This window comes from Phyllobates terribilis, unplaced genomic scaffold, assembly GCF_046119375.1.
Source record: "Phyllobates terribilis strain yellow unplaced genomic scaffold, ASM4611937v1 Scaffold_12__6_contigs__length_324123572, whole genome shotgun sequence".
NCBI classification, from domain to species: domain Eukaryota; kingdom Metazoa; phylum Chordata; class Amphibia; order Anura; family Dendrobatidae; genus Phyllobates; species Phyllobates terribilis.
The window spans coordinates 290565279-290592308 of NW_027362772.1; positions in this window are offsets into that span (position 1 = coordinate 290565279).

Below are 27030 nucleotides of genomic sequence, written 5' to 3' on the forward strand. Positions count from 1 at the left end.
GAGGGAGAAGGAAGGAAGAGGAGCGGAGAAGGCTCCAGGAACGAGGAATGAAGGGATCCCAGGGGTGCGGACGGGCGAGTCGCCACCGCACGCCCGAATCCACCTGCGTGGAGGGCTCAGGCCAAAGGGGGAGACCGGTCCCCGAACTAGTGGAGGCAGGAAACGACCCTCAGCTAGAAACCGGAGGCTCTGACATTTTATGTGGCGCAGCCCCTTGCTCCACCCGCTAGGAAGGCACCACATAGGGTCAGGGAAACTGGCGCCAAGTTTACCAAGAGGAGGCCCGAGGCAGCCGGACAGAAGTGTTGGTAAGAAAGGCCAGACAAAGGACACACAAAGGGGGTCCTGTGAAGCGCTCCAAAGTTATCTGGGAGTTGTCTGAGCCCCTCACCTGGTGAGCACAGTACGACGTGGGCAGCCGTTACCTGCAGACGTGGTCTGGATAATAAGAACTGTGAGTAAAGGCCCTGAACTGCATCACTGACTCCGTGTCATTACTGCTGCTGCCCTGCACCATCACCCCCATCCTCCGCATACACTGCCCTGAGGCTATACTCCTCCCGTGGGGAGTTATGCTACGCTCTGCTGCACCCACAACACCAGCCTTAGCGGTCTGCCCTGTAGCGGCGGTTCACTCTGACCGCAATCCACGGGTGGCGTAGTCGGACATTTAAACATCAAAACCACATAAATAGTTCCGCCACTGGTTTGACCACCCTGAGCCACGGAACCGGTTTGCCGCCACGGAGACTACAACCACCAGCATCCACCAAAAAGGGTCCGGCTCCGGTTGTCCTAAGGCCCAGGGGGCGCGTCAGAACATTTTCATCACCTTTCACAATCACCAATGGGACAAGGCAGTGATGTCCTCTGTCCCCTCTCTTATACATCCTAGTGACGGAGCACCTGCTCTCATCAATTCGCCATAACCCCAATATTAGGTGGATTGAGGTGGGAGGCACCGAGTACAAGTGCTCTCTATTTGCTGATGATGTCCTAGTATATATCACTCAATCACATATATCCATCCCTGCTGTTATGGCTGAAATAGATCACTTTGTTACATGGTAAAATTTTAAAATCAATGCAGCGAAGTCTGATGCCCTCGATGTCTCCCTCCCTAAATCCATATAGGATTCCATCCAGTCCAACTTTCCCTTTGCCTGGCCCTCACAGGGTATCAAATACTTAGGAATTCCTATTCATAGAGACCTCTCCCATCTATGTTATCTTAATTTTGGGCCCTTTATTGAACAATTCCATACAGACCACGGTTGGCAAGTTAGAACTGTAAGATTCACTACGTGAACCACTGGTGTTTTGTGGAAAAGCACATGTACACCGCGTTCCAAATTATTATGCAAAAAGTGTTTAGGAGTGATAAGGGAAGAATTTGTTTGTTTGTCAGTTAAACTCATTGATGGTGATGTGTGTCAGGGCTCTTTATATCACTGTAAGCAATTGCAGACACCTGTGCTAATTAGTTTGGCAGGTGTGTCCAATGAAAGGCAAGACTACTTAAGAAGGCTCTCTCACATTATTAAGCAGCCTACATTTTCTGCCAAAATGGGAAAGAAAAAGGATGTGTCGGCTGCTGAGAAGCAACAAATTGTGGAGTGTTTAGGTCAAGGCATGACTACAATCAACATTGTGCGATGATCAGGATGAAGTGTCTTGGCAATCAAGAAGTATGTAGCTGATTCACAGTACACACGTGTGCGTGCTGATAAGGGCAAATTGAGGACTCTTTCCTACAGGCAATTACGTCAGGTTGAAAGAGCAGCGGCAAAAAAGCCTTGTCATAGCAGCAGACAAGTTTTTGAAGCTGCTTGTGCCTCCAACGTCCCCCGAACAACAAGATGCAGGGTCCTTCAGAGGTTTGCAGCTGTGCATACGCCATCCTGTCGACCTCCTCTATCCACTTCACACAAGCAGAAACGGCTCCAGTGGGCCAAACATTACATGAAGACTGATTTCAAAACTGTTTTGTTCACGGATGAGTGCCGTGCAGCGCTCGATGGTCCAGATGAATGGAGTGGAGGATGGCTGGTTGATGGACACCCCACGCAAACACGGCTACAGCGCCAACAAGGAGGAGGTGGAGTAATGTTTTGGGCTGGAATCATGGGGAGAGAGATTGTCGGCCCCTTTAGGATCCCTGAAGGCGCTAAAGATGAACTCCATAATGTATGTGGATTTTCTCAAACAGCACTTCCTGCCATGGTTCAAGAAGAAGAACCATGTATTTCACAGCAAGATCATTTTTCTGCATGATAATGCACCATCTCATGCTGCACATAAAACATCTGCATCTCTGGCTGATATGGGCATAAAAGGGGACAAACTTATGGTGTGACCCCCATGCTCCCCTGACCTCTACCCCATTCAGAACCTTTGGAGCATCATTAAAAGGAGTGTCTATGATGGCGGGAGGCAGTTCACATCTAAGCAACAGCTCTGGGAGGGTATTCTGTCCTCATGCAAAACAATTGAAGCAGAAACCATCCAAAACCTGACAAATTCAATGGACGAGAGAGTTCAGAAGCTCCTTTCGAACAAGGGGTCCTATGTGAAAATGTAACATCACCTAGAATAAAGTTTTGAGTTGAAAACTGTTTGATTTCAGTTTCTAACAACCTGCTAATGCTTATAATTTCAAAAATGACCATTTTTTTGGTCTTTATTAAAATGAAAAGGTTGATCGAAAAGTTTGGGGGATCTAAGAGTGTGGCAACCCAGTAGTCATGATTACTTCGAATTCTGACAATATGAGGGTCATGCTGCAGGTAGTGCAGCAAGAAGGCACTTATGTGTCTTGCGCATCTCGGAGCCCCAAAATTATTTTCCGGGCTAGATGCAGCTAAAAATTATTTTTAATTTTAAATCTGGTGAAGCTTATTATAGATGGCCTAATAGGATCAGTGCTGCACACTGCTACAAAGCCCAAATTATTTTCCAGTCAAGATACAGATAAACATGATTAGTAATTTGAAAGCTTAAAACGGTTGGTAGGGTGATTTTAACCAATCATCAAGCTTTTACTCTCCCCAGGATGACACAGGGGTAGAAAAGTCGTTTCGGATCCATGATTTGTTCATCTTTATGAACGTGAGTCTGTCTACATTATCAGTGGAGAGCCGCGTGCGCTTATCTGTCAGCACACCACCAGCAGCGCTGAACACACGTTCAGACAGAACGCTGGCTGCGGGGCATGACAAGATCTCCAAGGCGTAAGTGGCTAGCTCTGGCCATTTATCCAGATTGGAAGCCCAAAAAGAGCAAGGGTCCAGTGACACAGTCGTGGCTTCAATGTTTACTTGGAGATACTCCTGTACCATCGTCTCTAGGCGTTGACTATGTGTCAGACTTCTTGTCTCCTGTGGCCTTGCAAAGGATGGGCTAAAAAAGTGGTGAAATGATTCCGCAAAATTGATGTTACCAGCAGATACTGTGGTTCTGTTACGGTTTGAGTGCTGAACACTTGACGGTCCCACGGTTGGCAAGTTGGAACTGTGAGATTCACTACGTGCACCACTGGTATTTTGTGGAAAAGCACATGTAAGATTCTGCAACAGTCTCTGCTGATACTCCTGCATGCGTGCATCCCTTTCTATGGCAGGAATAATTTCTGCAAATTTACTTTTGTACCGGGGATCTAACAGTGTGGCAACCCAGTAGTCAGGATTATTTCTAATTCTCACAATTCGAGGGTCATGTTGCAGGTAGTGCAGCAAGAAGGCACTCATGTGTGTTGCGCATCCAGGAGCACCAAGTCCCTGTTGTGTTGGTGGCGAGGTAACAATCATGCTTCCTTCCTCTGTCCTCTCCCCCCAACCTCGCACAACAGAAATGTGATCAAGGTCTCCCTCATCTGATGAGTCTTCCATCAGTTCGTCCTCCACTTCTTCCTGGGCTCCTGCACCTTCCTCACTAGTTTGGCTGCTACCATGCGCCCTGGTAAAATCATCTCCCCCACCCTCACATGCCTGCCGCCTTGGTGCTGCCGACCGTCTGGACCTTGCAGATGTTAGCCCTTCCGCATACAACTCCTCCTCCTCTACTTCCTCCACCTCCTCTTGTGCCACCACATGACTCCGAATTCTGTTTAACATGTGCTCCAGCATGTAAATCATCGGAATAGTCATGCTGATAATGGCATCGTCAGCACTAAACATCTTCGTCGCCATTTCAAAACTGTGCAGAAGGGTGCATAGGTCCCTGATCTGAGACCACTACTCCAGCGTGATTTGCCCCACCTCTGAATCTCGTTGGCCCAGGCTATACGTCAGAACGTATTGCACCAGGGCTTGTCGGTGCTGCCACAGTCGCTGCAACATGTGCAGAGTTGAATTCCACCGGGTAGGCACATCGCATTTTAGCCGGTGAAGTGGCAGGCCCAACGACTTCTGTAGAGATGTAAGTCGCTGAGCTGCGGGATGCGAACGGCGGAAGTGAGCACACAGCGACCGTGCCCTCTGCAGAAGGCCATCTAGTCTGGGATAGTGGGCTAAAAATTGCTGGACAACCAGGTTCAACACGTGAGCCATACAAGGCACGTGTGTGACATTGCCCCGGCGAAGGGCCGCACCCAGGTTTGCAGCATTGTCGCACACGGCCTTCCCTGGTTTCAGGTCCAGTGGAGACAACCATTCATGAAATTGGTTCTCCAGAGCTGACCACAACTCCTCAGCTGTGTGACTCACATTTCCCAGACATTTCAATGTAAAAACCGCCTGATGACGTTGAGCCCTACTGCCAGCATAGTAAGGAGGTGTGCAGGATCCCTTCTGCGCAGTTAGAAAGCTTGTGGCATGACCAGACAGGCTTTGGGTGCAGGTGGAAGACCGAGAGGAGGTTGAGGAGGCAGAAGCAGTGGAGGAACTTTGACATAAAGAGGATTGACGCACAACTCGTGGGGACGGCAAGACTTGGACAGCAGCCCCTTGTCCTGCTGTCACCATAGTTACCCAGTGCCCAGTCAGCGACATGTAACGCCCCTGTCCATGCCTACTCGTCCAAGTGTCTGTGGTGAAATGCACCCTGTCACACACAGAGTTTCTCAAAGAAGCGGTGATGTTGTGTGCGACATGCTGGTGGAGCGCAGGCACACCTTTCTTTGAGAAGTAGTGCCGACTGGGCATCTGGTACTGGGGCACTGCGACGGACATAAGGTCTCGAAAATCCTCTGTGTCCACCAGGCGGAAAGGCAGCATTTCTGTAGCCAAGAGCTTGAAGATGGTGAAATTCAACCTCTTAGCTTTCTCATGGCTAGGAGGAAATGGTCTTTTACTTGTCCACATCTGAGGGACCGAGGGCTGGCTATTGTGCTTAGACGGGGTTGATAAGGGTGTCCCCGGCAAACTGCCGGTCTGTGAGGAAGATGCAGGCGGACATGTTAGGTTGCCTTGATCCAAAGGTGGTGCTATCGATGTCGGACAGCGCTCAAGACCAGCTGGTGTTACCACCTCCAAAGAAAATGATGACCTGCCAATCACGCTGGCTGTTGCGGGTAAAAAGGTGGCAGGTCTGCGCCCCAAAACAGGTGTGACTGCTGTCCCCCCAGTCACAGAGGATGAAGAGGCCGCGGATGCACAAGATATGGCAGACGGTGGTTGGCCCGGCCGGCTAGGCCGCATTGTAGCACACTGAGCTTCCCACTGCAACTTATGCTTCATGTCCATGTGCCGGTTCATGCATGAAGTACTCAAACTATGTATTTTTTGGCCTCTACTTAGCTTTTGCTGACAAATGTTACAGATAACACGAGTTGGGTCATCTTTATCGATCTGAAAAAATGCCCAGGCTATGCAAGGCTTTGCACCCATGCGACCTGAAGAGCCACCACGACTTGTGGTGAGAGGCAGAGTTGTGTTTGAGGATGCAGTTGTTGACGTGCTTCCAGTACTACGTCTCTGTCCAGGAAGGCGCAACCTGACCTCGTCGTCACTAGCATCTTCCTCCACCTCCTCTGCTGACCTCATCTCTTGGCTGACTGTGGGTTGACAGTAAGTGGGATCTCCGACCTCATCATCATCACCCTGTGCGTTATCACACCCGTCGTCCTCAGAGCCAACCTGTTCCTGCCCTGACAAAAAACTAAAGTTGTCGCTCCAATCAGGTATTTGAGTCTTATCATCGTCTTCCTCATTGTCTCCACCAACAGGAGTTACAGTTTGGGAATGAGGGTCTACATTATGGTCAGAACCTTCTGCGTCTGGTCCTGGATCCGACTCATAAAGATTCTGGGCATCAGTGCAGATCATTTCCTCGTCTGGATTCACAGAAGCGCTGGAGTCGACCTCTGATTCCCAGGCTATAGTATGAGTAAACAGCTCTGCAGACTCAACCATCTGTTCTACCTCATACTCAGACGGGCAGCTGGAGATTTGGGAGCTGTGAGGAAGCAAGTGCGATTTGGGTGACACCTTTGAGGACTGGAGTATTTGTGATGTTGAAGTTGATGTGGAGGAGAGCCCACTTAAAGGAGCACTTGATATCCGTTGAAGCACCTGCTGTTTTTGTGCCTCATCTGGAATTTGTAGCGATTGGCGTGGCCGTAAGAAAGGGATCTTATCACATTGTCCGCTAAAAGAAGTAGACATTTTAGTTTGGCTGGAAGATGGTCTTTCTTCTGCACCTACCCCACGGACACAACCTTTTTTCCCCTTCCCAACACGCCTATTCCCCTTTCCACCAGCAGCAGGCCTTTTTCCACTCATTTTGGTGGTTAACTAATTCACAATTCTGGAGTTGTTTGCACAAAAAAACAATGGATGGTAACCGAGCAGAGCTGAGTGGCCAAACTGTGGTATTAGGCCAAAACTATTGGCTGGGTTAGATGCAGAAAAAAATTATTTTTAATTTGCAACCTGATGGAGGTCAGTATAGATGGACTAATAGACCAAGTCCCACACACCGCTAGAAGCCCAAATATTTTTTCAGAGCTAGATGCAGAAAATTTTTTTATTCAATTTGCAACCTGATGGAGGTCAGTATAGATGGACTAATAGACCAAGTCCCACACACTGCTAGAAGCCCAAATATTTTTTCAGAGCTAGATGCAGAAAAAAATTATTTTTAATTCGCAACCTGATGGAGGTCAGTATAGATGGACTAATAGACCAAGTCCCACACACTGCTAGAAGCCCAAATATTTTTTCAGAGCTAGATGCAGAAAAAAATTATTTTTAATTTGCAACCTGATGGAGGTCAGTATAGATGGACTAATAGACCAAGTCCCACACACAGCTAGAAGCCCAAATATTTTTTCAGAGCTAGATGCAGAAAAAAATTATTTTTAATTTGCAACCTGATGGAGGTCAGTATAGATGGACTAATAGACCAAGTCCCACACACCGCTAGAAGCCCAAATATTTTTTCAGAGCTAGATGCAGAAAAAAATTATATTCAATTTGCAACCTGCTGGAGGTCAGTATAGAAGGACTAATAGAACAAGTCCCACACACTGCTAGAAGCCCAAATATTTTTTCAGAGCTAAATGAAGAAAAAAATTATTTTTAATTTGCAACCTGATGGAGGTCAGTATAGATGGACTAATAGACCAAGTCCCACACACTGCTAGAAGCCCAAATATTTTTTCAGAGCTAGATGCAGAAAAAAATTATTTTTAATTTGCAACCTGATGGAGGTCAGTATAGATGGACTAATAGTCCAAGTCCCACACACCGCTAGAAGCCCAAATATTTTTTCAGAGCTAGATGCAGAAAAATTTTTTATTCAATTTGCAACCTGATGGAGGTCAGTATAGATGGACTAATAGACCAAGTCCCACACACTGCTAGAAGCCCAAATATTTTTTCAGAGCTAGATGCAGAAAAAAATTATTTTTAATTTGCAACCTGATGGAGGTCAGTATAGATGGACTAATAGACCAAGTCCCACACACTGCTAGAAGCCCAAATATTTTTTCAGAGCTAGATGCAGAAAAAAAATATTTTTAATTTGCAACCTGATGGAGGTCAGTATAGATGGACTAATAGAACAAGTCCCACACGCTGCTAGAAGCCCAAATATTTTTTCAGAGATGAATGAAGAAAAAAATTATTTTTAATTTGCAACCTGATGGAGGTCAGTATAGATGGACTAATAGACCAAGTCCCACACACTGCTAGAAGCCCAAATATTTTTTCAGAGCTAGATGCAGAAAAAAATTATTTTTAATTTGCAACCTGATGGAGGTCAGTATAGATGGACTAATAGACCAAGTCCCACACACCGCTAGAAGCCCAAATATTTTTTCAGAGCTAGATGCAGAAAAAAATTATATTCAATTTGCAACCTGCTGGAGGTCAGTATAGAAGGACTAATAGAACAAGTCCCACACACTGCTAGAAGCCCAAATATTTTTTCAGAGCTAAATGAAGAAAAAAATTATTTTTAATTTGCAACCTGATGGAGGTCAGTATAGATGGACTAATAGACCAAGTCCCACACACTGCTAGAAGCCCAAATATTTTTTCAGAGCTAGATGCAGAAAAAAATTATATTCAGTTTGCAACCTGATGGAGGTCAGTATAGATGGACTAATAGAATGATGCTATGCCCAAAAGATTTTACTTCACTAGGTGCAGTAAAAAAATTGGTATTCTATACACAGGTGGTATATCTTGCAACACAGATAGGCTACTCCACTGACTAACACACTCTGCAATAGGCCAAAAAGGATTAGCTTTGCTAGATTCAGCCAAATGCTGTGAAAAAAACTTGCACAGCACTGGCACAGACCTGCCTGGCAAAAACTGATAGGAACTGATGTAACCTAGTCCTGAAAAGGACTCCAATTACAATTAGTCTTTACTCCCACAATCTATCTATTTAAGAGCACAGACCTGCTTGATAAAAGTCGTAGGAAATGCTGTAACCTAGTCCTTAAAAGGACTGCAATCACAACTATTGCCTACTCCCAAGCTATCTGTATATTTGTGCGAAAATTGGCTTGAAATTAACAAGGTATAGCGCACACAGCAACAGCGGTGCCGTCTAACACGCAGCTGCAGCAGTGAGAAAATGGTGGCGACGGGGAAAATGGCTTGGTCTTATAGGGCAAGGACATGTGACATACACTGCCAATCACACATGCCCTTGCTTGTGTGAAAAAAAGCACTTCGCTCCGTGTGTGCGCTGCTGATAGGCTGACAGATTGCACCTCCCCACTGCAAATGCGGGAAAGAGAAAAAAAAATGGAGATCTTCATTGTTCCTGCAGAGATCCATCCCCTGCCCCTCCCCCCGCCCCGCTGTACACTCAAACTGCGTATTAACATTAATTTTCATCGTTACTGAGAAAAAATCCAGTTATGATTTTGGTGCACGAACAGTTATCGAACATAACCTCGAACAGCCGAATTTTTCTCAAATTGTTCGTGTTCGCCGACCGGCTCGAACACCGCCCAAAACAGCTCGAATTTGAGATTGGCGAACAGTTCGAGTAGAACAACGCTCATCTCTAGTCCCGTCCCGTGTCACTAAAACTGATTTCTCACATCTTATCCCTAACACCATTAACATGACACTCACAATTTGAAGCAACACTAATGTCTACTGCATTTGTGATCGCCTTCTTCGGGGCACTATGTATAAGCGAATTAGTCCCTCAATCCAAAATTACCACCAGTGGACGCTTATTACACCAGGAAGTAGTCATAGCCAATAATGCAATACGTGTACGCATACACCAATCGAAAACGGTTCCAGCGGGCAGGGGTACTTGGGTACTTCTACAACCCACAAACGGTACACTGAGTCGGGTAACAATAGTAAAAACATATCTAACCATCAGATCACAAAGTAATTTCTTCGTATCACACATTGATGGAACGCCATTATCAAGATACCTGTTCCAAGCTATATTTAATAAATGCATAACATCGGCAGGGAACCACCCCAAAGATTACGGGACACACTCATTCCGCATAGGTGCGGCCACGGAAGCAGCAAGAGCAGGACTGTCAGAAACGGAAGTTCAGAGGATAGGGAGATGGCGATCCACGTGTTTGGCGAGATACATAAGACCGGACTTGTTATCCCAACGTGGTTTGTTTCTTTTACAGGTGACGCTAAGCCAACAGTGTGAGTGATAGGCCACTCGTATATAAATTGGGCACAAAAAAGGGCGAAAGTCCGCCCAGGCGGGAGGAAATTAGAGTTTCATAACACATATTTCAACTGGAGAGGTATTAGAGGCCTGCTATGGCCACAGGTACTAATGGAGGTAATCAAGGTAGGGAGAGAGGCAAGAGGTCCGGTCATCTTAGTTATACAGGCCGGGGGAAACAACCTAGGTCATCACAAGAGCGCATAACTAATGGCAATAATGAAACTAGACACTGAGCGCTTCAGAGAATTTTTCACAAAATTAGCTATAGTATGGTCAGAGATTGTGCCGATAGCGGTATGGCAAGGTGCGCGAGACATCACGGCCATCGAATGGACAAGGAGGGGAATAAATATTCGGATGGCAAAATTTAGAAGAGACAGAGGCGGTGTAGTGATACGACACCGACAACTGGAAGGAGATAAAGCAGGCCTCATACGGCCCGACGGTGTTCACTTAATAGATATTGGACTGGACATATTCCTGTCAGGACTCCAGGACGGAGTGGAACAAGCGTTAAGAGTGATGGGTGGGGGTCAGAGTCCTGCATACGAGTACGCTGGATCCTCCGTGGCCTGGAAATAGAAAGGACATGTTGGAGAGTTACACTTGTTGGCCAACTTGCCGGAGTGGGGACCCAGGGCATGCTGCAACAAGCTGAATTATTTTAGAAATAAAATGCCTTTCTAATGGAATGAGTATAAAGAGTTAATAAAGCTGTGACCGATCCTCACCCATCCAGTTGTAAGAGTTACATTATTGGGTTGTCCATGAAAGGGGGGCTGTAGGGGGGCTGAGCATCTGGGTTTGGTTGGGGGTCCCCACAGTCTGCCTAGGCTAGATTAATTTAAAAATTCTTATTAGATACACAGGCGGTGCAGCTTGCTTCGCAGCTGGGCTACTACGCCCAAAGTATTGCCTAGGCTAGATGCAGTTAAAAATTCTACGCTGACTAGCAGACACTGAAGATTTGGAGCAGACCTCTGAGTAAACAGCTCTTCAGACTCAACCATCTGTGTTACCCCAAGCCATAGTGTATGTAGTTTCTTACAGTTAAAAGGGGGGGGTGCGACCCAACCCACCTGGAATTGACGATGCCAACATCACGTAAGACACAGCAAGGGGACTCCCAAAATTGTGGCACAGACACCACTTAACCCTAGAACGCATACCTGTGGCCTTGCAGGCCCGCCCAGTTAATTGTTTTCTATTTTCTGCAAGATTGCTTTAGTTAGAATTTTGAAACTCTAGGCATTCTTCATGTATATAGTTGTTTGTCATTTGAGTTTGAGTTATTCCATGTTATTTGCACACGGGCCTAAAGGGCCCCAGGTATGTGAAAGTGTAGATTTTTATGGTCATGCGTTCTAGGGTTAAGTGGCATCAATTGCCCCACTGTTGCTTAAAACGGTTGGTGAGGTGATTTTACCAAATCCCCAAGCTTTTAGTCTCCCAAGGATGACACAGGGGTAGAAATGTCCTTGCGAATCCATGATTTGATCATCTTTATGAACGTGAGTCTGTCTACATTCTCAGTGGACAGCCGCGTGCGCTTATCTGTCAGCACACCACCAGCAGCGCTGAACACACGTTCAGAGAGAACGCTGGCTGCATGGCATGACAAGATCTCCAAGGCGTGAGTGGCGAGCTCCGGCGATTTTTCAAGATTGGAATACCAAAATGAGCAAGGGTCCAGTGACACAGTCATGGCTTCGATGTTCACTTGGAGATTCTCCTGTACCATCCTCTCTAGGCATTGACTATGTGTCAGACTTCTTGTCTCCTGTGGCCTTGCAAAGGATGGTCTAAAAAAGTGGTGAAACGATTCCACAAAATTGCTGTTACCAGCAGATACTGTGTTACTGTTACTGTTTGAGTGATGAAGACTCGACAGTCCCACGGTTGGCAAGTTAGAACTGTGAGATTCACTACGTGCACCACTGGTGTTTTGTGGAAAAGCACATGTAAGATTCTGCAACAGATACTCCTGCATTCGTCAATACCTTTTTATGGCAGAATTATTTCGGCAGATATACTTTTGTACCGGGGATCTAAGAGTGTGGCAACCCAGTAGTCGGGATTACTTCGAATTCTGACAATCCGGGGGTCATGTTGCTGGTAGTGCAGCAAGAAGGCACTCATGTGTCTTGCGCATCCAGAAGGACCAAGTCCTTGTTGTGTTGGTAGCGAGGTAAGAATTATGCTTCCTTCCTCTGCCCTCTCCCTCCAACCTCGCACAACAGAAATGTGATCAAGGTCTCCCTCATCTGATGAGTCTTCCATGCCCATTGCCAGTTCGTCCTCCACTTCTTCCTCGGCTCCTGCACCTTCCTCAACAGTTTGGCTGCTACCATGCGCCCTGGTTAATCTCTCTCCCCCACCCTCCCATGCCTGCCGCCTTGGTGCTGCCAACCGTCTGGACCTTGGAGATGTTATCCCTTCCGCATACGACTCCTCCTCTACTTCCTCCACCTCCTCTTGTCCCACCACCTGACTCCGAATTCTGTTTAACATGTGCTCCAGCATGTAAATCACCGTAATTGTCATGCTGATAATGGCATCGTCAGCACTAAACATCTTCGTCGCCATTTCTAGACTGTGCAGAAGGGTGCATAGGTCCCTGATCTGAGACCACTCCTCCAGCGTGATTTGCCCCACCTCTGGATCTCGTTGGCCCAGGCTATACGTCAGAACGTATTGCACCAGGGCTTGTCGGTGCTGCCACAGTCGCTGCAACATGTGCAGAGTTGAATTCCACCGTGTCGGCACATCGCATTTCAGCCGGTGAACTGGCAGGCCCAACGACTTCTGTAGAGATGTAAGTCGTTGAACTGCGGGATGCGAACGGCGGAAGTGAGCACACAGCGACCGTGCACTCTGCAGAAGGCCATCTAGTCCGGGATAGTGGGCTAAAAATTGCTGGACAACCAGGTTCAACACGTGAGCCATACAAGGCACGTGTGTGACATTGCCCCGGCGAAGTGCCGCACCCAGGTTTGCAGCATTGTCGCACATGGCCTTCCCTGGTTGCAGGTCCAGTGGAGACAACCTTTCATGAAACTGGGTCTCCAGAGCTGACCAAAACTCCTCAGCTGTGTGACTCACATTTCCCAGACATTTCAAAGTAAACACTGATGCGTTGAGCCCTGCTGCCAGCATAGTAAGGAGGTGTGCAGGATTCCTTCTGCGCAGTTAGAAAGCAGGTGGCATTACCAGACAGGCTTTGGGTGCAGGTGGAGGACCGAGAGGAGGTTGAGGAGGCAGTAGCAGTGGAGGAAGTTCGAGATAAAGAGGATTAACACACAACTCGTGGGGACGGTAAGACTTGGACAGCAGCCCCTTGTCCTGCTGTCACCATAGTTACCCAGTGCCCAGTCAGCGACATGTAACGCCCCTGTCCATGCCTTCTCGTCCAAGTGTCTGTGGTGAAGTGCACCCTGTCACACACAGAGTTTCTCAAAGAAGCGGTGATGTTGTGTGCGACATGCTAGTGGAGCGCAGGCACACCTTTCTTTGAGAAGTAGTGCCGACTGGGCATCTGGTACTGGGGCACTGTGACGGACATAAGGTCTTGAAAATCCTCTGTGTCCTCCAGGTGGAAAGGCAGCATTTCTGTAGCCAACAGCTTGCAGATGGTGAAATTCAACCTCTTAGCTTTCTCATGGCTAGTAGGAAATGGTCTTTTACTTTTCCACATCTGAGGGACCGAGGGCTGGCTGTTGTGCTTAGACGGTGTTGAGTAGGGTGTCCCCGGCAACTGCCAGTCTGTGAGGAAGATGCAGGCGGACATGTTAGGTTGCCTTGATCCAAAGGTGGTGCTCTCGATGTCGGAGAGCGCTCAACACTAGCAGGTGTTTCCACTTCCCAATGAACTGACGACCTGCCAATCACACTGGCTGTTCCGGGTAAAGAGGTGGCAGGTCTGCGTCCAAAAACATGTGTGACTGCTGTCCCCCCAGTCACAGAGGATGAAGAGGCTGCGGATGCACAAGATGGGGCAGACGGTGGTTGGCCCAGCCGGCTAGGCCGCATTGTAGCACAGTGAGCTTCCCACTGCAACTTATGCTTCATATCCATGTGACGGTACATGCATGAAGTACTCAAACTATGTATATTTTGGCCTCTACTTAGCTTTTGCTGACAAATATTACAGATAACACGAGTTGGGTCATCCTTATCGATCTGAATAAATGCCCAGGCTATGCAAGGCTTAGAGCCCATGTGACCTGAAGAGCCACTACGACTTGTGGTCAGAGGCAGAGTTGTGGTTGAGGATGCAGTTGTTGACGTGCTTCCAGTACTCCGTCTCTGTTCAGGAAGGCACAACCTAACCTCGTCGTCAATAGCATCTGTGATGCCCCGCTGCGCTTGGTATCACAGATCCTACAAGAGTGCATTGATGGAATCCTCCACAAGAGGCCCCCATAAACATTCACACATCTCCACCTTCCACCTCAGACCAGCAGAGGGAGCCCATTAGGGATATAAATAGGGAAGGTGGAGCTAGGCAGTTCAGTTCCTCTGAAGAGTTCCTGCAGTAGAGAAGCCTAAGAGAGGTCAGTCTGCAGTGGAGCTCAGTCTAGTCTAGAGAACGCAGTTAATAGTTCAGCAGTGGAGCACGAGGCTCCTGCTTGCTAGATTCAGGGAGCCCAGATAGAGCTTAAGGTGTGCCGGTGCCGTAAGATCAGTGAAGCGCGGCAAGCTGCCGTTAGTGTGTATAGCCTAGTGAGGGCCCGAGTAGGCCGAAGGCGAGTGGCGAGTTAGTACATAAGGGGCAGAGGAGATTAACCAGCTCACCCCGAAGCATTTACCGGACACAGGATCCGAGCTTACGGGTATCTCTATGACCCAGTAAGGCATAACCGGAATCCCTGGAGAACTACAAGTCCCAGGATCGCTAAGGTGCTGATATGTAACAGAGCCAGGAGACGCTTAGGCCCCGCATACTGGGAGCGTGAACTCCAAGAGAAGGCCCTACCACAAGGTCAGCCAGCGCAGGACAGAGACAAAGTTAGGCCTAGCTCCAGGCAGGTCAGAAACTTACTACGCAGAGGCAAGAAACAGGAGGCCCTACACCCGCTCATTGGGGAGGATCCTGATATGCACCCTTTACCCTACAGTGATCCGGGATGTGCCTGAATTTCCACCAGTAAAAGGTACTGAAGTGACTACCGTGTCCGTTCCCATTCTTGCTCTGACCCAGCTGGGTCTCGCCTGTCCTGCATTCCCCCTGCATACGCTGCCCTGAGACCTAGCTCCACCTGTGGGGAGCTATACCATCGAGCTGCCTTATCACCGGCCTCAGTGGACTGCTGCAGCGCTGGTGCTTGTCACCAGATACCACAGGTGGCGTCATGAACTCTTATAAAATTAACAATTATCCACCCTTTTAAAGAGAGACCCCAGGGTACGGGCCAGGGAGCCGACCACCGCGACATCCCCAAGGCCAGGCAAATGCCCGGGTACCGAGTCATCCCCATCCCCAGGGCTAGTCACATCCTCCTCCACCTCCTCTGCTGACCTCATCGACTGCCTGACTGTGGGTTGACAGTAAGTGGGATCTCCAACCTCGTCATCATCACCCTGTGTGTTATCACACCCGTCGCCCTCAGAGCCAACCTCTTCCTGCCCTGACCGAAAAGTCAAGTTGTCGCTCCAATCAGGTATTTGAGTCTCATCATCGTCTTCATCATTGTCTCCACCAACAGGAGTTACAGTTTGGGAACAAGGGTCTACATTATGCTCAGAACCTTCTTCATCTGGTCCTGGATCCAACTTATAAAGATTCTGGGCATCGGATCAGATCATTTCCTCATCTGGATTAACAGAAGCTCTGGAGCAGACCTCCGTTTCCCAGGCTATAGTATGAGTAAACAGCTGGGCAGACTCAGCCATCTGTGTTACCCCATACTCAGACGGGCAGCTGGAGACTTGGGAGCTGTGAGGAAGCAAGTGCGATTGGGGTGACACCTCTGAGGACTGGAGTATTTGTGATGTTGAAATTGAGGTGATGGAGAGCCCACTTGAAGGAGTACTTGATATCCGTTGAAGCACCTGCTGTTTTTGTGCCTCATCTAGAATTTGTAGCGATGGGCGTGTCCGTAAAAATGGGATCGTATCACATTGTCCACGAAAAGAAGTCAACATCTTAGTTTGGCTGGAAGATGGTCTTTCTTCTGCAGATGTTACTCCCCCCCCACCGTGGGGGGCCTCGACCCACCGGCGAACAGGCACCAGTATTGGAATAGGGGGGCTGACCGTCAGGGTCCACCGCGGCTCTGGCACAAACCCGGCGACACAGAGGTGGCACAGGCAGGAACGGACTGGCCGTGTCGGCTTCTCACTTTTTGGATTTTAGAAGGGCATGACATGCCTATATCTGTGTCTCCCCCTCCTTTTACTCCTCCACCTCTTTTCTTTTCGCATGACTATATGTACTTGTCACTTTTCCATGTGTTAGTTGTGTCTTCTGAGCAGTTTGTCAGCTTTTGGACACCTTTGAAGGTGTTTTCTATGTGTTTCTATGTGTTTTTGTTTGCCTGCCATTGGTTTTAACGGTGTTCGAAGGTGTTCGACGAACAGTTCGACGAACAGTTCGGCGAACACATGGGTGTTCGACAAACCGAACCGAACTCGAACACTACGGGGGTGGCTCAACACTACCACAGACCAGTAAAACTTCTTATGATGATCATGTCCATCATCAAAAGCAACACTTGTTAGAAACATGTAAGCATTAGAACTCAATTATGGAGCAATAAGGGATAAGGTGGTCTGATAAATTATATCTTCTTTTACATTATATGACAGCTATGGATTTGTGTGAACCTTCCAGTGAAATCAGTCTGCATTAGCTCCCGAAAAGGGATCATTTTTTGATTTTTTTTGGTTTTAAAATGCATAAAAAGTCCAACAATATAGTGTGCTATTAGAAAATCTTGCTTGTTATCACCAGTTACCATCCGATTTCCCTTAGCGATATACAGTATGTTGAGGTGATAGGATTAAATACAATACTACGGAACCTCAGAAATGATTTTCAGTTCGAATAGATTCTTTGGAGTACTTTTAATCTGAGGTGAATTGATTAGCTTACAATTAATTTTTAGGCTGAACTGGGCAAATTGAATCCAAACGGAAATTCCAGAATTTGGCTCATCTCTCTCTTTTTCCCATAAGTGATCTCTCAGAGAGCTTCCAGTCTCCAGGTTCTGACTCTCTCCTTCTTACATACAGTATTAGTAAGGGTATGTACCCACGATGCGCAAATGAAGCGGAAATTTGCGCTTCATTTCCGCATGTCCTTTTCCTGGAAAAACGCATGCGGAATTTGACATCCGTTTTTCGCTCGGAATTCGTGCGTTTTGCACATGCGGAATTGCCTTGCGTATTCTACTGCATTGTAGATGGCAATTCCGCATGCGTAAATGCACAAAGAATTGACATGCTGCGGAATTTTCCGCAACCTCAAAAACGCTGCGGAAAATTCCGCAGCATGGGTATTGCAATTGCGGAATGCCATAGGGGACCATGGGGGAAGGCTTACATGCGTAATCCATGCGTTTACGCTGCGGAAATTTCCGCACAAAATACGCATGAATTACGCATCGTGGGCACATACCCTAACTCTGGCTTCATACTTCCTCAGGTTTCAATTACTCTTTCCCTCAGTCTCAGCCCATTGCTGCGCTTCTCCTTGACTGACTGCTTAGATCTTTGCCCGTGTGGGAGATGTGTGTCGGCTCACCAGGGTGGTATAAATGTATATACCTCTGTAGGGCTGACATAAGGGGCAGGCGGACTAGGCATTTACCTAGGGTCCCCACTCCCCCAGAGGGCTCCCAGTCAGTGGCGTGCCGCTAATAGCAGCACATCACATGGCTGCTATGGGGCCCGTGAGTCTGCGGTGCCCAGCACCAGCACCAGCTCCCCCACAACACGCATTCAACTGTGGTTGAAAGCAATAATGGAAGAGTGAGCGTCATGCAACGCTTCCTCTCCCATCATTCCCTCTCTGCTTCTTCATCACGCACCGGGCAGTGGAGCTGCTGAGGCACGCTGCAGAGACCGGAGGAATGAGGAAAGGTAAGTATTGTATTTATTCATTTTTTACATCAGTGCGTATGTGCGATGGCCATAATACTGGAGGACTGTGGGTGCATTATACTATATGGGGGCTGCATTATATTATATGGCCCTGCATTATACTCTAAGGGGGCTGCATTATACTCTATGGGGGCTGCATTATACTCTATGGGGGCTGCATTATACTGTATGGCGGCTGCATTATGCTCTATGGGGGCTGAATTATACTGTATGGGGGCTACATTATATTATATGGGGCTGCATTATACTGTATGGGGGCTGCATTATATTATATGGGGCCTGCATTCTACTGTATGGGGGCTACATTATATTATATGGGGCTGAATTATACTGTATGCGGGCTGCATTAAACTATGTTGGGTCTACATTATATTATATGGGGGCTACATTATACTATATGGGGGCTACATTATATTATATGGGGGCTGCATTATACTATGTGCTGGTTGCATTATAATAAATGGGGGCTACATTATACTATATGGGGGCTAAATTATACTATATGGGAGCTACATTATATTATATGGGGCTGCATTATACTATATGGATGACTGTGGGGTGTGTATTATACTATATGATGGACTATGGGAAGTGCATTATACTGTATGGAGGACTATAGGGCACATTATACTATATGGAGGACTATGGGGTGTGCATTATTCTATATGGAGTACTATGGGGCACAATATACTATGTGGAGGACTATGGGGTGTGCATTATACTACAAGGAGGTCTATGTGGCACATTATACTATGTGGAGGACTATGGGGCACATTATACTATATGGAGGACTATGGGTACATTATACTATGTGTAGGACTATGGGGAGTGCATTATACTATATTGAGGACTATGGGGTGTGCATTATACTATATGGAAGACTATGGGTTGCATTATATTAAACAAGCAAAATGCTGCCTATTCATCGAATGATTGGATTTATGCCAGAACAAAAATCATTGTTCTCACCAGCACATCAACCACTGAAAACTGCAGATATGCTGCTGATAACATGATACTATATAGTGACAGATTGATCTCCTAGTGATCGTTCTGTGCCCATCATTCTTCGTCAGCTAGTGTAAAGAAGCCAGAAAACAAGTGTCAAACGACTTCAGTATTGTTGATCATTCTCGTTTAATGGCGTGAACTCAGTACATGTAAATACAACCTACATGTTTCTGTGTGATGGTGCAAAATGTGAGCATTTGGGGCCCCACTTTAAACTTTTGCCCGGAGCCCCACTTTGTCTAAAACCGGCCCTGTACTTCTGTCCGCATATAATACTGTACCTGTTGTAAATAGATTTGCTCCTCTGCAGTAATGTTGTTATTCAGTCACAAGAAGTTGCTGTTGCCTAAGCATTGTTGAAAGATGGTGAGATGCATGCAAAATGTCAGAGGAGGGACTACAATCTGACTAATGTGAAACACAGGAAGAGGAAGTGCGGCCATCTTAAGGGCAGTCTGCAGTTAATCAGAACAGGGAGAGGATGTGCTGGGGGGGAATCCAACCACATCCTCTCGTGGAAGCTTCCCACTGAGACCAGAGCGGTGGCAGATTGGAGCTGATCGTGTCTGTGACGAGAACCTGTACAGATCTAAGGAAATTTCTGCCAGGAACACTGCTAAGAGACAGAAAAAGCCAGGACCTAGCGTGAGAGGTGTTGGACGCTGCTGAGGAGTTAAACTACAGTCATCAATGGTACTGCTTATCTGCTGGAGGGGCCCTACATCCATCCATCGCTGTGAGACGGTGGGGTGAATTGTATGCGAGGGCCAGTATGTGTACCCCAGGATGCGCATAGAGGCATATTGAATCCACTGGAGTGCATTCTAATCACAGACACTGCTGTGGTTACAATGCAAAGTAAAAGAAAGTGGATTTGGTCAAACTATTTGACCAAGTCAGATTTAAGAGAACCTGGCATTGGCTTTTATTTTTGGAGAGGTCTATAGGATGGTAGTGGGATGGAGCTCTCCCTCCACTCTGAGTTTTGGGAGTAGCTCATGTCCATGAAACACATTTAAACTTTCAGTTGAGATTTGGGTGTGTCAGTGTTTTGTTTTGCAAGCTGCAAAGCAGGAGGTTCTATGCAATACAGGCTGTTACGGGTCCGGGAGGTGGAACCTCTGTGCTTCAGTGCAAGAAGGGACCGGAGGGGCGCAACTAAGTGCCTACTCAGACCGACCCAGGTCACACGGTGGCTTAGTCGACTCCATGAACCAGGGAGGGACCGGGCAGGTGAACTAGGTGCCACTCTGGGAACGACCTTGTGTGAGAGCAGGTGACTCCCATGGGTCAGATGACAGGAGCTGACATGTACAGCGGATGAGCACGGCAGGAAGTCTGACGGGTGGTCTGGGTAGGCAAGAAGGCGGGTACGGCGGATAGCCAGACAGGTGCTCCGGGTAGGCAGGCTGGTGGGCACGGCAGGTTACTGGCAGGAGCTCCAGGTAGGCAGGCTGGCGGGCACGGCAAGTAACTGACAGGTGCTCCAGGCAGGCTGGCAGGCACAGCAGGTTACTGGCAGGTGCTCCAGGTAGGCAGGCTGGCAGGCACAGCAGGTTACTGGCAGGTGCTCGAGGTAGGCAGGCTGGCGGGTAGGACTGTTAGACAGACTGGCGGGCTGAACTGTTAGACAGGCTGGCTGGACTGACAGGCAGCGGGACCTGAGGGCTGAGGCAAGTGTTAGCACACAGAACAACAACCTTGCACAGGCACCTCCATTTTGCCTTATAAAGAGGAAGTCCTCCGGCCATTGGCCGGGGACTCTTTAGGATGGCACGCGTGGCCCCTTTAAGAAGGAGGGAGCGCGCATGCCCTAAGCACAGTGCCCGGGAAGCTGCGCGCAGTGCGCGCCACAGCAGCAGCAGCAGGGGAGCAGGAAGACGCCGGACCGGGAACGCGGCGGTGAGGGGAATGGCGTCTTTGCCCGGCAGGAGACAGAGACGCCGATGCTATACAGACCTGTGTGAGGTTGCACACAGAGCAAAGCAATCCAAAGCTTCTGGCGCACCCAAGAGTGATATGACGGTGCAGTTGCTGACGGCAACGGGTTTTGATATGGACTGTTTGGACGACCCGACTGCGATCCAGAGGATAACATTTGCCTTTACTTTGTGAGTTTTGAAAATAAAAACATTTGAGTTGAACTTTCTTGGGGTCACTGCCTGTTTACCGCACTGTATGAAAACCGCTACATTACAACACCCATTGTCCGGAGAAGACCTGGGTCTGTAAGAACACTAAGGGCCACTGCGCCACCACAGTGGGTAACCTTGCTTGCACCTTACTACATTCTGGTGCCAAAATATTCAAGGCTGAGATAAAACCTGTAGTTAGATAGGTAGATAGACATTTTGATTTTTTCAGGCCATGTTTATTGCCAAAATCAGCATCCAGAACTTCTGGATTTGTTGCCACTTTTCCTGTTTGTTCCTTAATTTTTTAAGAATCCTAATCCACACCTAGGTACCAACATGGCATGCAACAGACCCCAGACCAAACTTGAACTTCTTTTTGTTTCAGGAGAGAGTTTCTGTGGAACATTATAGTATGGGAGAAGTGTTGAACTTCAATAGACTTCGTTCACGGCTGAATAGCCATCTCAATCGGTTAGCTTTTAGGGCATTTTTGATATAGTTGAGGACTAGTGTTGAGCGAGCACTAAAATGCTCGGGTGCTCGAAGCTCGGGCCGAGCTCACTGTGATACTTGGGTGCTCGACCCGAGCAACGAGCCCAATGTTAGTCTATGGGAGACCCGAACATTTTTGCGGCGGCTCCCCCGGCAGTCTGTAGAAAGCCTAAAAAGTGCCAAAAACGATAGTGACAGTGCTCAAATGACATGGGGACAGCATGGGGATCGCCCCAGGAAGCATTTCTGACCCCAGGTCACTGCTGTCAACAACGTGGTCAGAGGTATTAAGCCACTTTTACAGGCTCACAATAAAACATTCAAAAACGAAAGTGAAAGTGCTTTCCTGTGAAATATGTTAACCCCTTAACGACCATGGGTCTTTCTGTTTTTGTGTTTTCCTTTTTTACTCCCCTTCTTCCCAGAGCCAGAACTTTTTTAATTTTCGTTCAATATGGCCATGTGAGGGCTTATTTTTTGCGGGACGAGTTGTACTTTTAAACACCATCACTGGTTTTACCATATCGTGTGCTGGAAATGGGAAAAAAATTCCAAGTGCAGTGAAACTGCAAAAAAAATGCAATTCCACAGTTGTTTTTTGGGTCCTTTTTTTACCACGTTCACAGATTGCTAAAACTGACCTGCCATCATTATTTTCCAGGTCGTTATGAGTTCATAGACACCAAACATGTATAGGTTCTTTTTTATTTAAGTGGTGAAAAAAAAATCCAAAGCTTGCTACAAAAACAAAAAAAAATGACGCCATTTTCCGAGACCCTTAGCTTCTCCATTTTTCGGGATCTGGGGCCAGGTGAGGGCTTATTTTTTGCGTGCCGGGCTCACGTTTTTATTGATACCATTTTGGGGTAGATCCGATGTTTTGATCGCCCGTTATTGCATTTTATTGCAAAGTTGTAGCGACCAAAAAAACTTAATTCTGGCGTTTAAATTTTTTTTCTCGTTACGCCGTTTACTGATTGTATTAATTCTTCTTTTATATTGATAGATCGGGCGATTCTGAACGCGGCGATACCAAATATGTGTATGTGGGTTTTTTTTTATATATATATATTTTATTTTGAATGGGGCGAAAGGGGGTTGACTTAAACTTTTATATATTTTTTATTTTTTTTATTTTTTTAAAAACTTTTTTTTTTACACTTTCTGCTTGCTTCTATAGTCTCCAGAGGATGAGCAGATCGCTTGTATGCAGGAGAAATGCTCACTTGCTATGAGCGCTGACCACTAGGTGGCGCTCATATCAATTGAGACATGACAACCACAGGCGTCTACTGCAGACCCTGAGTTGTCATGCCCACCCATTGGTGACCAGCGATCACGTGACGGGGTTACTGATGGGCGGGGCTTAGGACTCCCGGAAGCGCGAGTTAAATGCCACTGTCAGAGATTTAACATGTTAACAGCCGCGGGTGGATTGCGATTCCAATAATCAGCTGACATGTGCTCGCTTCAGTGCGAGCTCACCGCCGGAGCCCCCGCTGAACCGGCCTTCCCGACCTGGTGCGTACTATTACTGACCAGGTCGGAAAGGGGTTAAGGAACATCCTTTCCAGGGTAAAGACTTGTGTATAAGGTAAAATAAATAACCAAAAACAAAAATACTCCTCCACACCTTGGGCTATGTTCACAAGTAGCATTTTTTATGCGTTTTTGCACGTTTGTATTGCTTTCAACCGTGACAAATGCATTCACCGGGAAATGTCATTTTAACATTTTACAACCTTATCTGGCCATGTGCTGTGTGACACATGCATACAGTGCTAAAAAGACATGGGAACAGCATGGGGAAGACCCCTGGAAGCATCTCTGACACCCAGGTCACTGCCTAAAAGTGTGCCCATCAGAAGTGATCCTTGCCGCATCAGAAGATGCAGACTTGCAACTATCCCCGTGGAAGTCCTTGTCCCAGGGCAGTGTTCAATTGTACCTCCCCCATAACTTGCAATACAAGCGCAAGTATGCAGCCTGCCACCCACCCACCCCCAGGCTGCAATACCATACTGCTAGCTTGCTTGCACTTGAAATTGGGCCTTTTAGGCATGTGGAGGTGGAATCTGGCCACCATGTCATGTCTACATCGGTAGCCTGGTATTCATACTCAGTCCCCAGCCGCCCGGCAGCCGGGTGTCCACGCTTGGTCCCCAGCCGCCAGGGGTCGGCCGGGTGTCCATACTCAGTCCCCAGCCGCCCCGCGGCCGGGTGCCCACAAACAGTCCCCAGCCGCGTGGGGGTGGCCGGGTGTCCATAAACGGTCCCCAGCCGCCCCTATTTGTCCCGATGCGCCTTATACACAAGCGCGCATACCAAAACATTACCTGTGCCCTCCCCAGTGCATTTAGTGGGAAGGACAGCCTAACCACAAACACGTGGACAAGTGAATGTGGCCAGGAATGGTCCATCTCACTGACGCCTTCACACTGGGTTAATATTGTGGAAGCCGGGACACAGTTGGACACTGGGATGCAACACGTCCTCCAGACATAGAGGATTGCGGGTCCTGGGTCAATCAGGCTTCAACACAAAGTTCAGAAGGTAGACAGCAGCAGTGGTCGGCCTCCTACACAACGAGTAAATTATTCATGATCATGAGGCCATCCACCTCCTTAGCTTTCTGTTCCTTGGAATGCAAGCGCATGTATGTAGTAGTGTAGCACCCCGAGGACTCGGCTGCTACAGGGGTATTGCACCTCGAACCAGAGGTGTGATATTCCACTCCCGGGTAAGGATGGAGTGTGGACCGGGGCTCAGTAGGCTGCATGCACCACACACACCCCATTTCCGAGGAACAGACCAACGGTGCTCCCACTAGACAGAGTGCAGGCACGACAGCTTCTGTTCCTGGCTGGAGTGGGGAGGGGGAGGAAAACCCAGTGGTGTAGGAGCAGATAGGGGTGGGTTTCTGGGCATAGGAAGGAGCCCATTGGTTGCTAGTCACCTGGGCTCGGGTGTCAGAAGGAGGTATATAAGGTGGGCACCATCTTAGGTCAGTGTTCAGTTCAGAGAGGAGGAGAAGAAGAGAGGAGCTCAGCCAGAGAGGGCTGACAGGGAGCTGTGGCTCAGTCTGGGCCCAGCTCCAGAGCCAGGCCTGGAGAAGAGGCCTGAGACAGCAGAGAGGGAGAGAAGAGAAGGAACAGCAAGGAGAGTAAGAAAGGAACTGAAACAGAGGAGAAAGGAGGCGAGGAACACAGAGAAAGGCCCAGAGACACGAAGGCAGAAGGAACCCCAGATTCCCAGAGGAGATACTGGGTGAAGGGTTGGCAGAGCAGGGTACCGGAACCCAAATTGGTTGAGGTGACTAGACTAATCCTCAGCCAAAACCGGAGGTTGTCACCACATCTTGGTGCGACCCCTCACTACATCCACCAGAAAGGCATACCGCATAGGGTCAGGGAAACCGGAGAGAGGTTTCACCAACAGAAGGCCCGAGGAAGCTGGACAAAGGTGGGTCACTGGTGGGGACGGCCAGTAGAAAGGAAGAGAGGGGAGCTCTGAACCGCACTCTGGAATTGCCTGGGAGTTGACCGAGTCCCTCACCTGGTGGACGCAGCACGGCTCGGGCGGTCACTGCTGGCCGAAGTGATCTGAACAACAACAGTGAGTAAAGCTTTGGAAACTGCACCACAAGTCTCTGTGTTTCATCGCCGCACCAGCACCATCAGTACTGGGACACTCGCACCATCACTCCCATCATTATCCACACTAGCTGCCCTGAGGCAATACTCCTCCCGTGGGGAGTCATCCCATACTCAGCTGCACAAACAACATCAGCCTCAGCGGTCTGCAGTGCAGCGGCGGTCCCCACTGACCGCAATCCACGGGTGGCGTAGTCGGACACTTATTACCATACAAATAGACTGCCACTGGTTTGACCACCCTGGGCGCGGACCGGGTCACCGCCACACGAAGACTACTACCCCCATCGGATCCGGGTATCCCCCGCGCGCACGCGCGCCGCACTACAGCACTGGCCCAGGGGGTGAGTCAACTTTGGCGTAGTCGGCAGGATCATTACCAACCCGCCACAAGCGGGTATTGCGTGCCTGAAGAAAACTGCACATGTACCTTAAAAAGAAGTCTCCCGCCATTTCCAGAAATTTCCCGCCATCCGGAGTCGTTTCCCGCCATCCGGAGCCGATTCCCGCCATCAGACGCCATCTTGGACCGTTTCCCGCCATCTTCATCAGTTTTTCCCGCCCTGGCAGAGCGGACGCCATTATGTGCGCACCAAAGGACAGCAGGAAGCCACCTCCCATCGTGGGCCAGGTCCCAGAGTGGCGCCAAAGAAGGAGCCCGCCCCCACCAGCCATGAATGCAGCAATGGAGATGTCCATCAACGTGGGGGGGCTGCCCCTGAAGGTGATTGTCAGCAGATGCCCCCAAGACCAACCCCCATGGGGGCAGATAGGAAAGAAAACTGAGGGGCTGGGTGTGGCCTGGATCAGTCTGGACCTGCTTCACCCGGAGATGGAGGGAGCAGAAAACTCCACCAGCACCCTGGCCCGCAGCCTGCTGCAAGCTGAACCACCCTGCAGCCTGACGGAATTGCTGGCCCAGCTGCCTAGAGACCCGGACCGTGCGCGCGCAGCGCTGGAAGATCTGAACAGGAGAATGGTCCGGGCGCAGCGGGATGTGTTTGCCGGGTGGAGAGAGGAGATGGCCCAGCAGCACGGAGGTGACCAGCAGAGGACTCCGCCGGGACCGGGCAACGCGCTCACTGCTGGGCGCGGAGAAGAGGGACCGGCAGCTGCAGATGACGCCGCGGAGGAGGCCACGGAGACTGAGCAAGTAATGGGGACGCCACCACCCCAAGCCCGGGGAACACCAGCCTGCCCTCACTCTCCGTTGCGGGACCCGAAGCCCCGGGGACCGTACCTGACACCACGCCTCCACCGCCACCAGCTAGGCCTCAGGCAGCAAGCACCATCGTCACGCCCCGCCCCGCGCTGTGCCCTCTGAACCCTGGCGCCGTAGAGCGTGAAACGTCACAGGCCAGGACGCAAGGCCCAGCACACCCGGGCGCCGCTGCCTCACCAGCGCCCCCTACCTTGGCGGTGCCACCCCCGGGCACGACCGACAAGCGACCGCCGGCCTGGTCGCAAGGCCGAGTGCCCCCGGGCGCTGCCACCCGTCCGAAGCCCATAGTGCCACCCTT